The following is a 14,425-nucleotide window of genomic DNA, read 5'->3' as shown; positions in this document are numbered from 1 at the left end:
ATTTATACACACTCACCCAATTACTAAAACCAAACAAAGTGAAAAGCTGTCTACATTTTCCTTTATGTCCTTATACTTGTTTGCTCCAATGCAATGCAGCTCTTGGCAAAATAATTGATGTTTACAAAGATTACTGGGTGATCTGAGGACTCTAGCTAGACAATTTTGTTATTTCTACTGTATTTTCTTCTCTTTCTGAGTCTCTTTTTTACATTTTGTAATTTTGGATATAACTGAGGGAAAAAAATCAAACAAAATGAAGAAACAAAAGAGGACTACATTGGGAACATTTAATCTTTAGCATTTCAAATTTTACACTGAAATGTACTCCCGCTGATCAATACTAAACATGCTATAACTCGGGCCAACTGTCATTTACTGTTAATATCCGATAACGGGCTAATTTTAAAAAGTTTATTTCACTGCTTAAGACGTTTTATCATTCCAAATAAAAGAAAGAAAGAAAAACCCTCAGGCTGCTAGAATTTTTGCCTATTTTACAGCTCTAAAGAAAAAGGGCTCACCTAAACTGTTGCTCTGATCTGCCTAGGAGAGCCGTAAACCTGAAGAAATAGCTTCACAGTATTATTAAGCAGTTCTATATAGGTCCTTATGCCACCTTCATCAGCATCCTGGGAGCAAACCCATACAGTGGCAGAAGAATCGGTGTGAAACAGAAATGAAGGAAAGTCAGTACAACTTTCTCCGGCTGGCTGCAGCCACCTGTCCTTTGATCTGAGGCCTTCCTGGTGGTTAATCCAGCCTAGAGTAGAGCTGGATTAACTTTCAATTTCAAAATCTTGCAACTGGAGAAGAGGCAAATTTTAGCCCTGACGAAGCAGGCAGAGAGCTCAATGAGGATGAAGATATTCTTTAAAATAAGAAGTCTCCATCACCATTTGACCCTTTGGGGCCTCACCCATGCGCTTCCCGTCACACGAAGTTTTGTGGTACCTTCTAATTTCAGAGCAATACAGAGATTCCTGGCCCTCAAACTTTGCATGGGTCATTTAGGAAGAAGACAGTCTTAATGAATAAAGAATTTCTCCTTAAGTAAATCAGTTCTTTGCATCAAAGGGGGGGAAAATCACAAATCATTTGGCTCAAAATCTGCATATGAAATAAGGAGATCTGTATACATTTGTCCCTTTCTTAAGGTATGAATGCTTAAAAATGCTTCATTAAAACATATGTTCTTTTGAAATATTTATTTTCCTTTTAATTACATATGAATTAGCTGGAAGAAGCTGTAGGGAAGCCCTCTTACTGACTTAAGCCTTCTCAGCAGTTTGTTAAATTCTAGCCTCAAATCCCTTGAGGGAATAGTGGATTCAAAGCAGCTTTTAATCATACTATAAGGAGGGTGAAGTAGTATGTAAGTAGGTCATAGCAAAAGCATTACAAGTGCATAGGTTATTGCTTTATTTAACAACTACAGTGTAACACACTTTTCAAAGCACATTTGCTTTTGCTATTTAAAAGTTAGAGGCAGGACCAGGGTCAAATACAAAAGGAAACCCACTCTGTAAAGGATACGGAGATTTTAATCAAGAAAAGCTTATTGGGGGAGGGAGAGAGAGAGAGCTGTATTTGAAGAATTTAATTTCCAAATATAAATAATGTAGTGGCTGCATATGCACTTAATATAGTACCCAGAGGGTAAGTGAAAAAAAAAAATTCCTAGTGTTTCACACAGCAATATTACAACCACGGTTCTCTGTTACTTTTAATACTGACTCCATTTCTGTGATCAAAGCACATGCTCACGCAATATTGACTTTAAAAAAATATTAAGAAATACTGTTGAGTTAAAGAAAGAATGCTTTGGCAGAACTTATCGCTATCAAATACTGAAAAATATTGAAAAAAATGGAATGGTCCCTTTAATTTTCACAGCATAAATCAAACAATAGATATAACATGGTCTTTTGGAGCATCAGTTATTGGCTGATTTAGTCTCTGTTGTGTTCAATTGGTATAGTTTATTGAAGTCTAGAGGAAGGCACCCAGGATTGGGAGTCAGAAACTCTTGGGTTCTAATCTCATCTATGCCACTGTGGTAGGCCCCCATCCAATGCCCACTGACTTCAGAGGAACAGGATCCGGCCCTGGCTGCCTTAGTAAAATCATTTAATCTTTCTGCCTCTGTTTCTCCATCTGTAAAATGGGGAGGATAATACTAATTTACCCCACAATGTTGTGGATTAGTCACTGTTTGTACAGTTCTTTGAACTATGTACTATGTCCATGGCAAGTATTCTAGAGCAGCTCGGCCTTGTAAAAATCTGTCTTTATAGGAAAGACCCACACAAGAGAGCGAATTGGAAGAAAGGGGATTGCTAAGTGTTGCATCACTTTCAAGGGTATGAGCTCATTCTGACATCATTGCCTTTGATTCTAATTCAGTCTGTGAGAAATCAAGCAGAGCCCCCTTGTAGCCTTTCAGTCAAGTCTGGCATGGTGCTCATGCTTCGCCACCCCGCCCCCCCCAAACTTAATTGTCATTCTTTTAGTCAACTTCCCATCCATTTTTGAACACAGGAAATGCTACTATTGGAAGCACTTCAAGGGAAAGTTTCTGAATGACTTCATTACATAATGAGCCCACAAGGCAGTGTAGAGAATTCAAATATACTACTTTATTCCCCTCTAGGCCAGCGAGCACTGCTCTAGCTTCAGCTGATCTTGGGCATCAGAGCAAACTTCTAACAGAAATCTAATCTCCCTAACAGTAGTGTAAATCTGGAGCAAATCCCCTTGACTTTAGTGGAGTGATTCCAGATTTACACCCATATACGTGAGATAAGAATCTGCCCAAGCAGCTCTATACTATGCACGTAAAATGCTCACTATCTTTCACAAAGAAACACCCGTGCCACACAGACCACAGGCTAGAAAGTAGTAGTGTACATAGTAGCAGGTAATGAATTATTTCGTTTCATGGTTCCCAGTGAGTAAGGGCTTAATTTTGTAGCAGATCTCTGGAGGGGCAGGAAGGGAGGGAAACAAGCACTAAGATAAGTGATCTTTTTCTTTCTGTAAAATTAGTATAGCTTCTACTCTATTCTCCCTAAATCTTACTGAGAATCAACAAAACTATTATAAATGCAGCTTCACAAAAGCTGCAAATTCATTTCTCTGTGTGGCATAATCAAAGGGTCTATAAACCGTTACTCCTGAGAGTAATTCATTAATTTTAAGCTGATTCCTGAAGAGATTCAGGACTACTTTTGGGAGTGAGGTTGTATAACATCAGGCCCTAAACTTCATGTATGGGTTTTTTCTATGCCTCCAAGGCTTGCTCTTTATTTTAAACCAGCATCAAACACATGTTTACCGCATCACATTCTTAAATTACAATTGTATAAAATTATTCTTGTTTTGTTTTTTAAAAAGTGCTTAGAGACGATTTGATCTTAAAAAAAAAAATCAATTTTTGGTTGGTCTAGTCAATGCAATTTAAATACCAATAAACATTAGGTACTTGAGAGATTTTGTCTGATTCTATGGTCTGTTCCCCCGTAATTAGTTATTCGCTGAAATGAATGTCATTTAAAATTAGTACAGTACCTTGAATTAAGCATTTCTAGAGCCTTCGCTTGAAAAACAATGATATTATGTAAACTTGGTTGCTATAGTAAAACTTCCCACTCACTCTTGTTTTCCTGTTTTATACTGATGCAAAGGTGATTTCATCAGACTGTGGGTATAAGGCCTTTGTTCCATTTGTAGAGTAATAACTTTATCTTTTCTAAAGCAATTAGGCAAGATTTTATGACAAAAGGCAAACATTATTAACATCCCATTTTGCATTTTAAGGAGGGTTTTTAAAAGGTCTTTGGCTCTAAAATGGTTCCTACTCAGGCTTATGTTCTGCAAATATTGTCAGTCATCTGTACAAAGTACGGTCCCAATCCTGCAAACATTTACGACTGAATGTAGCGCTTAGTACCACAACTACAGTAGTTCCAGTGGCTTCATTGGGATCATGCCATGTAGGATTGGGCTCTAAAATCCCATTGCTAATTTATAGTGCTAGGAAAAAGCATTACTGCTGAAGTGTAGGTGCTACTTGTGTGTACTGCTGCATACCTCCTTACGTACACACACGTGTGTGTGTGTGAGTGAGTGTGTGAGAGAGAGAACATTTTTAAGACCTCGTTCTCTTTCACCCCCAGTCCTCCCATAACCCAGTTATTCATCAAGACCTTTTATAACTGGCATAATCCCCACAGCACAAGTAGCACTGAATGATCCTAGCAACAGAGTGAATGGAACAGCCGTTGCTTATCCGGGAGAGAAATCTAGGATTCTGCTTGCACTGGGCAGTTCCGATTTCCTACTAAGTAACAGCTGCTCTATTCACTGAGCAAAAAAAGCCTCTTTTCCAGACAGTGATGGAGAAGAAACATAGGATGGGACTTCATTATTGCTGAATTTGGGTATTAGTCCATTCCCAAGTGAAATGGAATAATATTATGGTGGCTGAGGTGGGAGGCAGTGCTTAATTTGTGCCAGGGTTTGCCAGGGCTGAGCCCCGGCACCTCTAGGCTTGGCAGTTCATAGCCCCAGCACCTCTGGGCTTGCTGCATCAGTCAGAATGTAAAAAAAAAAAAAAAACTGCTTGAACACTAGCACCTAATTGCTTGAGCCCCGGCACCTCTTTCATTACAAATTAAGCACTGTTGGGAGGAGTTGCAGATCTGGCTTTGTAAACTGGGCCACCCCTCCTCAACACGTGCAGAAGTCCCTGCCTCCCTTCAGAGGAGAGAAATGGAGCTCCAGGATCACCTAGGATATGTTGGCTGCTTGGGATTCTGTGGGCTGTTTTGTGCAGTTGGGAGATTGACTGTTTGGGGGTGGATGTGGGGGAGGCGAGAGTGAGTGAGTAGCTAGTGAGCAGGGACTGAATTAAACCAGTAGGCGTGTAGGGTGAGGGGTTGAACTCATCAATGAAAGAACGGGCAAAGGTAGGAGGGAAAATATGGGATGGAATCAAAAGGGGAAGATGGTGGGGGGGAGAAACATTAGAAAAGAACATGGACCCAACCAGACTTTTTTTTTTTTTGGTACAAGATGCAAATAGGGTCGGGGATTTTATTTCAAGTGTTTACCTCTATTGTTAAACTACCACGATGTCTGTGTAGCCCATCTGATTGGCTAGACAGATATGACTAATGTAACTTCCACCTTTCCTTCACCTCATTCTCTTTTCATCATTTGTTGCTGTTATTCGCTGTATCTTACCTTATTCTTAAATTGTGCGCTCTTTAGGACAGGACATTCCATGGGTGTTTTTGGTTTGTGAATTATGTTTCACGTACCTGGGTGCTCAGAAATACGTTACACTACTACTGATATATATAAAATCTATCTTCATTTGACACTGCTATTTCCAACAGACAAAGTCCACTAGAGCAAGGCAACTGCAGTGAAAAGGAAGGGCAGTGCAAAAACTGCAAGACGTTCTAAGTGAAAGCTACACCCTTTTCCCTTGATTATTTTTCTAATAGAGGATCTCACTTTAATTTTTCCTGAACTCCCATTTCCAATTAAAAACCTGTTGGTGATGAGACTCCTGGTACTGGAGATGGTCAACATTTGGTATTCCCATCTCATGGCAAATTTTGAGATTTTGACATTTTTTTCCCATCCCTTATCAGGAAAAAATGTCAAAATACTGGAATTTTTCATGGAGTATTTCATTTCAACTTTATAAAAATGTTTAGTTTTACTGGCTGTCAAAAGCTTTAGCTTCGATGAGGGCGAAATGTTTTGTTTTAATTTATCGTTATGTCATTTATACTATAATTCATAATATTAAATTGGAAACAACAGCGTGGAATGGAGATAGAAATGAAATATTTTGATAGTTTCCCATTAAACATTTTGACAAAATCCCACAAAACGTTTCAATTTAGACAAATCAGCATTTTCCATCAGGAAATTTTCGGCAAGCTCTGACTGGTACATTTTAGGATCTCACTAAATAATAAAATGTGCATATATCAACTTTTCACAGAGAAGTCTCTCTGTATGATTCACTTGAACAGCACTGCAGGGGAAAACCTGACGTTGCTGCTGCAGTCCAGGGACTGCTCGTATCTGTGATTTTTAAAAGGAGTTATATAACTCTCTCATTAAAATTAAATGTGGGCTGAAATGCTGCAGACAAGTTTCCAAGCTCTAGAGTGAGCTTTTCCTCATATTTTGGTTGAAAATATGTCGGTCATGTTTAGTTAGGAAAAAGGCTAAAATAAAACCAAAGGTCTTTTAGAGATGAAACAAGGTCGGTAAGAATGAATACATAAAATCTTAGATTTTTCTAATCACTCACAGAATTTCCTTTCTACAGGGGCCTGATTCTGCAGATGCAGACTGAGCGTGGCTGCCGGATCAGGCCTTAAATTCAGTAACATAACATCCACATCTCTTTATAACGTGTGCAGCTATTCACATGTGCAAGCGGCATCGTCGTCTTAATGGTCTCTGTCAGGTTGCTGCAGCTTTATCCTCTCTTCTCAATTAGTTAGGTGGGATAAGAAGTTTCCACACCCTTTATTGCTTTCTCCAGTTATCCCCATTTCTATTCACCAGTGGCAGGCTACTGTCTAGCAATATGCTGAAAGGCTTCTCTTGAAGATGACCTGCTGATTTGCTATCATGGGAATGTTCCAGAATGAGTGCAGTATTTACTCCTCACCCACCTAGAAGTCAGACAAGACAGTTCAGGGGTGCAAACACCAACTAGTGGCTGAATGGCAGAAGTTGTCTCTAGAATGCTTCTGAAATTTTGGAGGGCAGGCAGAGGGCTAGGTCTGAAATAATAAGAGCTATGCATGCACTCAGGTATCCCGTCCCTAAGAGAGGCAATTTCTGAATGACTCAGAAGAAGATGAAAAAGTACAATAGCGACTACAGGCATATATATTTAAAAAGAAAAAGGTGCCCATGCCCTGGATCACAAAGTTGAATGGGGACTAAAACTGAAAGTTATTGCCAGAGCCAGATAGTGATGTGTTTAGCTGACTGCCCAGGTATTTTGCATGTAGAAATAAACAAAACTAGAACTTGGTTACCCTGAAATGCAAGCAGCATATTCACATGGGTACATCCTTGCAGAGCAGTTCGTGACCCACCGTCTCAATCTCTTCAGCATACTGGAAGGTTCACACAAGCACAAGACTCAGAGGACAAACCGGGGTAATCCAAATAATGTGGTTTTTAGGTTTCATATTTTATGAACTAGGTAGAAACTGTAAACATCGTGGGCAAGCAAAAAACTGAGTGCCAGCTTTTCTAAAGTGTATACCATGAGTTCACAGCACTAGTGGAACATTGGATATCAGACCTTTAAATGGTTACCTGACTCTCACACCAGACAAACAAAGACATTTACTAGATATTACTCATATACTGGGCCAGTTCCTGGATAGTCACTCTCAGTAAACTCCAATAAAAAAAATAAAGATGTGGCTGAGCCTCCCAAATTCAAATCCAGATCCCAGCTTTTCCAACACTTGGGAGTGCTCAGATGTGGGGTTTCAATCATTCCGGCTCTATCTAATAGAGATAGGTAACCTTGGCACAATGTTTAGCTTGCCAAGGACAGCATTAAAATGAGCTTAACTGAGACATTTGCTTTAGCTGCAGGATTAAATAAGCAAAAGCAAAACAAAAAGCTGGGGGTTATTTTGCCACGACAATAGTGTTAGAGGAAAATTCCAGTTTTGATTTCCTCTGTGGGAATGCCAGCAGTCCTGTTTCATAAACTCTAGTGATTCATCACTATCCCAGGCAGCCAATCATTCGACAGGTCAAGTAGAAATGGGCTGTAGTGCCAGCAGCTCATGCTGCCCTGATAATGCATGTCATTCCAGGCATGGCGACATGCTTTCTCAACAGCTGCCATTTTCAGTTACCTTTTATACAGCTGACATACAAGTAAATGTGTTGGAAGCAGTAAAACAGTCATAGGAAAGCAAAGATAAATAGCACCTGTACTAGATAATCTCTAATGACATTAGAGAGCGGAGAATGATATGTTTTGAGAAAGAATTTCTGCCTTTCAAAACAACACTTTACTAGTGGGCTTTTTTGACAGTGTGTTCAAATAAACACAGGGATTCATTTGGACTGTAATCTTAACAGATATGACCATAGGGGGAAAAAACCCCAAACTTCTCACCGTCCACTTGTGAGAAAAGCTTTTATATATATCTTGAATTCAATGATGTTCACTTTAAGAAACACAATTGTTCTGTGAAGTGTGGGAATCCCAAAACACCCATGAAGAAAATTTTCTTTTTCCCTTTCAGCCTTTATTCCATATCACATACCTTAAAGTCACAAATAGGTAATTTAATAACTGTCCTTTTAATGAAGAGAAGCTGAATACGTTTCTACAGAACAAATGTGACTGGTATCTTAGAGGGCAGAGCAGTCAAAAAGCAATGATTTTTTTTAAGTTGCGTAACCATACAGTAAAAAGACCCAAATAATAAATTGGTAAAGTGATACCCAATAAAGCTGCTGAAACAAGATTTCAGATGTATAGGGTTATCTATATTAATGTCTAGGTAATTTACAAATGAATGTTACACTGAGACTTTCTGGTTACCTAAAAGGCATCCAATTAGAAACTATTACAGAAAGCTCTTCAAGAGAGACTCAGTTGCTTCTTCTCATTTCCTCTATAAATATAAAATCAAAACATCTATGTTTTCTTATTTGAAAGAACCAGCCCCTCAAATGCCAAATGAAAGCCAAACTACTCTCGATATAAAGTCCTCTTAGGCATCTTGCTTTCAGATTTCATCAACTTAGGAGTTTTCAGGGCTGTAAGCAATGAACTTTCCATCAGCAGCATCTTCAGCTAATTAACCCTCCTGATTACAATAATTAGTATTGATTCACTCCTGAGTGACTTCTTAAGTATTCAAGCATAATCTACACTTGCAGTAAAAGTTCTAGATATGAATATTAACTGAACGTTGTCCTTTGTTTTTCAGCCACAAAGGTATAGTTCGCAATCTTACATACTTACATTTGATAACAAACACTTCAGTTTTATTTTAATTTAACAAAGAGAATATTAACACATTTGATGTTAGAGATGGTAGTTCATGAATCTGAAGAAAACATAGACAGAGACTACAGACTAATAAATAAATACATTTCAGCTACCATCTTCTTACGGCACTCTGATAAGCCATTTCCCAGATTCACACACAAGCTAGTCTTGCTCTGCTAGATTGGTCTAAGAACTGTAATTCCTTCTGGCATTACACTTGGTCATTGCAGGAACAAACAACTACTTACTGCAGTGTCTGAATTAGCTATCTTGTCACTGTTCTGGGAAGAGATGTTGACAAGTTTACCAACTTCGGGGTGCCACATTGCTCTTTGAATCTCACCCATTCACAACCGGTTAAAGCTAAAGACACCTGAAGTATTATTGCCGGAGACCTCTACCTGAAAATTCTTCTGAAACTAGGAACCTGTTTCACAATCGTAGCTGTTAAAATAATTAAATAAATGACTAAAAGAGCAATGACCCAGTAAATATCCACACAAGAATAAGGATAATATTTTAGGAGTTTTGTTTGTATTGCAAGTTTCAATTTAATCTGAATAAAGTATTATATGATGCCACTGGAGTATTCTGGACAAGATGAACACTGATTACATAGAATATTTTCCTCTGCATTTTATCAATTACCCTAATCTCAAAATATGCAAAACAATATACTAGTCGCAGTGTGGTATGAACTCATTATGAAGTATGGGTTTAGAAACAGGTTTGGTAATCGAGATCCCTCAACAAAGGAAGCTGGATATGTTGTACAGGTGACATGTTAGTGACTGATAAGATTGGAGAATTGCCATTCTGCCATTAGCACCCAGCTTTGGTGATTATTAATGGGGTATTTACATTAAATCTGAAGCAGGCTATCACATACTTTCTTGCCTGATAATCTCAGGGACCATGATAAGAGCAGCTGCTAGAATGCATTGCCTACGTGAGGGTAACTCGACAAAAGATACCTCACCCCAGCTGCACGGTCCTGGGCAGAAAAGAAGTGGCCCTGTAGGGACTAGTTAACACTTCTCTGGAAGGAAAAAGTTCTTCTAAGGTATTGGGGGGGGGAGGAGGGGGGAGGGAAGAGTGACTATAGCAGGCTTTGAGCATGATCTCATCATGTTAAACACCATGCCTAACTTTTATGGTGATTGAGTGCAGTATATGTCCTGCAAGCAAAAGTTTTCTATGTTATAACCTCTATTTTAAGTTAAACACATGCACTTTTCAGGACTTGTCATTTTATCTGTTCACCTTGTTTTATCTCAAAATGGAAAAAAAAACCACCGTAAGCACAAGGGACTCTGAATGGCTCCAGTAAAATAATTTTGTTTAAATGTATGCTGCTGAGCTCTCTCTCTCAGCAATATATCCTTATTTAAGAAATCATTTACTCTCCTCAAAACATCGGTATGATTTCATAAAACTAACACAAGGGAATGCAGTAAACAAAAACAAGCCCTTTAAAGAAACTGTTCTAAACAAAAGCCAAACAACACAGCTGCATATCAATCTTTTCTATTAGTAAATCCACTCAGTGATTACATTTTTATTATATTAACAAGGCCAGTGATATAGTTAATTAATCTGTAAACTATTTAAAGACTTCAAGAGTTGTGGAAACTCTAGACTATTGACAACACAATATCCCATTTAAAGTATACGCAGTTGTCCTGAGAAATGATTTAAAGATTTTGGAAAGCTTGGTAAATGAGTTTCTTTTTATAACACTGTATTTTACGAGACTATAAGAGTACGTCCAAATCCATAAACAAAAATTTCTTCAACACTCTAATCCTAAACAAGGTCTTTCCAAATAAATAGATGGATAATTCAAGAAATGTCATATGTATTAATTTGTTAGATTTTAGGACAGGAATCGTCCATGTAAATTATTCTGCTTGACCTTAAAAATCCTAACGTAATACTAACAGTTGGATTCCAAAAATGAAAAATGGTATATATCTGTCTGCTTTATCATTTTTGTAGCTAGTTTTCATTACCAAAACAAAATGTAAAAATAGTGGGCATCAACATAGCAGTCAAAGTTAAAATGGTCAGACATAAAATATTGTAAACACATGTCCAGTAACCTTGTAGTTGCCAGATGGACATCAGTTTTGTAAGCATTCAGAATCAGTAAGTTTTCTCTCTACAGTTAAAGGAGAAGATAGCAATAAATCTCCAACTTAGTGCAACAGACATAATTACAAGATGCAAAACCTCCACTATTAACAGTGGATATCAAATTTTAAAAACCCACAAACAAGTAATACTACAACGCTTCGTATTATACAGTCTATACAAATAAAAAATAAAAAAAGGGCTGAGGGGAAAAAAAAAAAAAAAAAAAAAAAACAGCCCCAGACATGCATTAAGCTAGTTTGACAGCTCCATTGTTCAGCTGTCCCATTGTCAGACCAAAAGATGCATTCAATGCTACCATGTCTGCTAGCAAATAAACAAAAGACTACATTTTTCAAAGCAGACTGCCAATTCTAGCATAATTCTGTCTCTCTCCCTCTGAAAAAGGTAGCCGCCTCTTGCTCTCCACTACACTATGGTACGTTAAGAATACACACACATACGTACATGTATATATACACATTTTTTGAACAGCTTCAAGTGATCCGGATGAGGTAGAGCATTCGTGACTATTTATGTAGACTAAGTGAAAATTAAAAGTGGTATTTAGGGCACTAGCTATAATATGGAGTCTCTTTCCATATTTATTCCATACCCAATGCATAATAATGAATCAGGCAGAAATATTGCCAAGGAGATGATAAAAGAAGAACCAGCTTTCAGCTGTTTTTATATTTGTTGCCGGCTTTTCTTAATACATCGGTCATCAGACACGTTAAATGCAATTGTAACTAGTGGAAATGCTGCTTGCACACAGCAATGCCCCTCTGTCTTTTTTTATTATTATTATTTTTAAATAGGGAAACTACTTAATACAGAGCATGATTCTAGTTGCAGCGGGCCCAGGCAACTAGAAAGCACACATTAAACAAAGGAGACAACATACCTTAAAAGCAGCTCCTCATTTCTCATAGTAACAGCAGATTTGGGACAGCGCATGCTTTCTGCACCGATATTCTCAACAAAAGCCAGTTCAGAAGTGCGCTCAAACATCAATGCCACAGTTGCTACTCACTAATGGCTACTCTTTCTCTCTCTAGTCAGACGCTGAGTGGTGGAGCAAAGGGGCCCCTGCAGATTCACTAAGCAGAAATAATCCTCTCTGACAAGTTATGTTGTCTGGGCATATTTTACATTAATGCACTCTGCTGCCTATAGGGGTCTTGTTTGCGTTCACTATTGCCTGGCTGGTGTTAGCTCTCCTAATTACCATAAAAAAAGTAATCCCCCCCCCCTTAAAAAAAAATAATTAATGAGTTTCCTATTCTGTTTGGTGAAATGAAAACATGAAGTGCATCTTTTGTTTGCCTTGTGAATGATCAATAACGCAGCACACGGAGGCTATGGCTGGATAGGCTTGTGCGCTTTAAGGGATTTTGCTTAGGCTCTCGTTCTGGGGCTTTGGATACACAGTAGGATTTCTCACTCTCCCCCTCATTCCCCGCCCTGTTCGAGGCTGAGTTGCTTTATAGGACCTACTAGCCCTGATCAGAGAAACGGAGGATTGTTGATTTGAGAGTTTAGGGACCTTTTGAGAGTTTTCAGTTTGCTTTTGCCATTTCCTGCTGGACACAACTCCTCTGCAGCCTTAGCAAATGACCTAGTTCAGCCTCACCGGTGACTATGTGGATGTGTGGCTTTTACAGACATCGCTGCACAGCCATTAGGGGTTGCATTTATTCACTTTCAATCCGTGAAAGAGACCACAGAGTCACATCTGTAAAGCAATTAGGGCCAAAGGCTATTCACATTGAAGTCAATGGGACCCTTGCTATTGACTTCAATAGAAACAGTGGCCCTTAATCACTAGTCTCCAATGGGGTCAAAATGAAGTGTACTTTCACGTCTGGACTCATTCATGCCATCGCTGGAGAAACCTCTATACCTCATCTCTATCTCATGTATTTAAGGTCTTCACCAGATATGTAGATAAGTGGGTTTTTCCCCCTCAGCCTGCTAAAACACCAAGAGACTGATGCTCATTCACTCTATGGCCTCTTTACACCACTCTGGCAGTGTACATAGATCTTAAAGTGGGCACCAATTCCATGAGGTCCCCTTTATGCTACCAGAGTGGTGCGAAGAGCTATTGGGGTAAATGAGAATCAGACCTCAAATACAGAATTATTTGAAGGGCCCGATGTATGCCTTGCACACTAAGCTAAAGACAGACTTGAATCTCAAACTTTCCCAAAATTCAGGTGTGTTTTGATTTACGATTTTTCCTGGGAGTCCCCCTTTTTATACCACACATCGGTATCTTATATGAACTATTCACTAGTGTATCCCTGTTTGCAGCTGAACAGAATTTCACAGTTGGAGGATTCCCTTACTGAGTTTGGTGTTACTGGTTAGGTTTGGTCTCATTGGTGGGTGGGAGAGGAGATTGAGGGCCCTGGGGAAGCAGTCACCAACCCAGCAAATACGATGGTGGGTTCTCACCTTCAGTGAAAGGAGAACGTGATACTATGGTGGGCAAAGGTTTGTCCTTAGATTTGTACGTAGGGCTAGTCTACAGGGCAAGTTACGGCACAGCAAGCTGGGGTGCTGTAGATTCATACCCTGCCGGCTTGTCAGGCAGTAACTTGCTGTGTAGAAAAGCCCTTACACATTGTCAACTCATTGTGGCAGTGGCCGTCTTTTTTGTTCTGTGTTTGCACAATCGGGTTCGGTCTACGACTGAGGCTTCTAGGCACTACTGCAAAACAAATAGCGCATTTTCATTGTTAAAAGTACGTACTCCAAAGTGCACTAAAAGACATTGCATTTTACATTTAGCTTTTACTGAAAATCCATGCAGCAGTCATAAGAATTGGCTGGGACAATGCTATGCCACCATGACAAGTCCTGCAACTCAAACCCCAAATACTAAATCCTAAAACACTAGCTCCAGTACTGCCATTTCAGGCTGTGGTGATTGGTGCTTTAGATTCACTGGCACCTTAGATTCTCTCTCTCCCTCGCTGAAGGTGAAGTTCTGGGCTCTGTACTGGTGCACCAATGCTTTCCATTTCCAAATCACTTTTGCCTGCTGTAACCTGTCAAGATGATTGGGTTGGTCCAGACCAGTCTCAGACTCATAAGATTGATGTTTGGAGTACTACAAGCTCTGGGGTATGTGAGAGAATGTACAGCGGAATGGTGAATGTCAGGCACTGGCTAATAAACTGCTACAATTGTCCAAAAACATGGGAGGAA

At 39.1% G+C, this 14,425-nt stretch overlaps 1 protein-coding gene across 2 annotated transcripts in view; it reads right to left on the bottom strand.

Moving 5' to 3' along the window:
• Window positions 1–14,425, bottom strand: part of CELF2 (CUGBP Elav-like family member 2) — a 445,244-nt gene that overhangs the window by 282,314 nt on the left and 148,505 nt on the right. The gene's annotated exons all lie outside the window — the stretch shown is intronic.

Source organism: Emys orbicularis, chromosome 1 (genome assembly GCF_028017835.1).
Source record: "Emys orbicularis isolate rEmyOrb1 chromosome 1, rEmyOrb1.hap1, whole genome shotgun sequence".
Lineage (NCBI taxonomy): Eukaryota > Metazoa > Chordata > Testudines > Emydidae > Emys > Emys orbicularis.
The sequence above is the reverse complement of the archived record's forward strand: the minus strand, read 5'-3'. Positions and strand labels throughout refer to the sequence as shown.